Genomic DNA, 2,678 nt, shown 5'->3' with positions numbered 1-2,678 from the left:
GTTTTTTGACACGATTCCTTTATTTAAAATTATAAGTATTCCAGATTTTAAATTATGTATTATTTATTTTATTTTGGACACTACACTAGGAATATCATTCCTTCAGCATTTGGGTTAATGTTAAAAAAATGTGTATATAAATATGGTAATTGAACAGAAGTGGGATGTATCGCAAAGAAGAATGAAAAGATTTTTGGTTTAGAAAGGAGATGTTTGGAATTAAATTTCAGAGACATGGACATCTTCATCTTATGTTACTTTGTAACATAATGATAAAAATGTAGAAAGTAAGGTTTGCTGTAGATATACGTACAGTAGAAAAATACATTACCTAATACCTCTTCCAACAATAAAATGAAAATATATGGTTCAGTACCATTTAGAAAATAATTGTTAAAATACTTCTTTTGTTTAGTAATAGAGTGAATGTGTGTTTGATTTCCAAGCAAACTAAACTCTAGAGCACAGGCCAGAAGGGAGCTACAAGGTGGTCTAAGAGGTCTCTGTACAGAGACATCCAGGGTACACAGATTGTGTACCATGTCATGGAGCACACTTCCCTCTAATATAAACACAGCTTATTATTACACACAAAAAAAGCCCCAAAGGGAAAGCATTTATCCCTGTTTTTCCTAGATTCCTTCCTGTATACCTTTTAAATGCATTGGTTGGTTGTACCAATACTATTTCCTTATTGTGGTCATTTACACCCTGCCCCTGTGGTTGGATCCATCTGCTGAAACCTTCTCCTCATGGCAGTGGGCTCAACAAAGAGTCTCTGCTAAGGGTGCTGGTGTGTTTTCCTCATTTTTGCCCATCTTTCATGCAATAGTGATGCCTTCAGCATCACAAAACATGCTTTCAGCTCTGTATTTAGACAGGGTCAACATTCCAGGTTCTGCTAATTCCCACTGACAGGAGAGAAACATAAGAACAGAATGTTTCATGCAAGAACAAAGCGGTTTAAGCTTTGAAGGCCTGCGAAGTATAGCCTTGGGCAAGAACAAAGGAATTCCAGCAAAACACAAATAAACATCTTATAGTCTAGCTCCACCTGTTTCCTTGAATTTGGCAATCCAGGCATAATGAATTCTTTGAGCCAAACCCACCCGTGAAGCTGAGCTAAAAGGTCAGATTCAAGAACAGGTCACCTTATGGTTGACAACACTTTAACTAAACAGCCTGGTTTATTCCTCTCCCAGCTAATGACAAATGGAAGAAAATAAAGACTTGAAGACTTGATTCAAATTGCAAACGTATTGGAAGAGAGTAAAAAAAGGAGTGTTTTGCAAACATTGGTCACATGTTTTTAAGCTCGTGTTTTTAAGCTATGCAAACTGCACGTCAGCCCTGAATAAAGTATATCAGTGCACAGTTAAATGTATTTTAATTTTCTTCATTGTGTGATGATTTGTTAATGTCTCATTTTCTTCATGCTGCAGCACAGCTGGTCTGCAAAGAACCCAGTTGGAAAGCCTCCAGTGGCAATATTCTCATTTAGCCATCACCTAACAGTCTTACAGAAATGTAGACTAGGACTCTGCCTCCACTGACATCTTATAGGGGGCTTGATTTTGTAGACCTTTGCCATAATTTCTATTGGTTTCAGTGGAAAGGTCTGAATAGGGACTACAGAAGTAGAATTCCTGGAAAGGAGAGTGTCTGGAAAGCGTGATCTCTGGCACACACTTCAGGCAGCCCACAGCTGCTTATTGCTCCCACATTTATTAATCCCTCAGTCTTACAGACTGACAACAAATAATCTAATAATGTCACTTGTATTGTTACAGGCATAAATGAGCTTTAGAGGATTACATCCTTTAGTATTATATTTTTCACTGTATTTTTTCTTAACTTAATATTCTACTAGGTGAAAACTGGGGTTTTTTTTACAGTCTCTTTTTCATCATTTAATGTAATAATTACATAAAAAATTTAATCTCAGCGTTGAAAGAAAATCAGCTGTTACTTTGACTGTCAGTTCATCTCTCAAGATTGAGAGCATCAGATATTTACACCTGAGTATGAGCCACTGGGAGGCTATTTCTGTCAATCTCTCTTTACACATACAGTTTGGGATTACTGAATGAACCAAAAGCGATCAAAAGCTGTAGTCAAACCAAAACATTTAATGCAAAACAGTCCTACAGAGACAACAGGTCATTGCATTCTGTCATCTTCTCTTTCTTTCCCTCTTATTAGCACACACTTTGCCCGCTTAGAATTCAAGAGCCAAGCAGTGAACAAAGAGTTTCATAATCAGAGTATTTCAAGCAGTTAGATGCATAAAATTCATCATGTCAATTAAAAAATAAGCCTTGCAGTAAATTTCTCATCAGACAAGTTGTCCATCTAAACCCCTGACTTTCTGTTATCTTATCTAGTTCGTGTATGTGTCATACCCATTGAAAACTCATCATCTGTGCTGCCAGGATCTGCCTTCACTTACCAATCAGTCACCAAACCATTGGAAGGCCGCTTAAGTCTGATTGAGCATCCATGCTTCCTGAGCTCATGCAGTTCAGCTGAATGATCACCAGCTGCCTTAGGAAGCTCCCAGACAGAGCCAAGAGCCACTTCTTCAGGGCAGTGTGCTGTTGATCCCTTTATTTGCAGAAGCAAAGGGAACATTAATTTCCTAGAGTAACAAATTGTGGTCAGTCTGTGGTGTCTGAGTA

The sequence above is a fragment of the Manacus candei genome, unplaced genomic scaffold (assembly GCF_025592945.1).
Source record: "Manacus candei isolate 608988 ecotype Guabito, Panama unplaced genomic scaffold, ASM2559294v1 h1tg000072l, whole genome shotgun sequence".
NCBI lineage: Eukaryota > Metazoa > Chordata > Aves > Passeriformes > Pipridae > Manacus > Manacus candei.
This window is presented reverse-complemented; position numbering follows the sequence as displayed.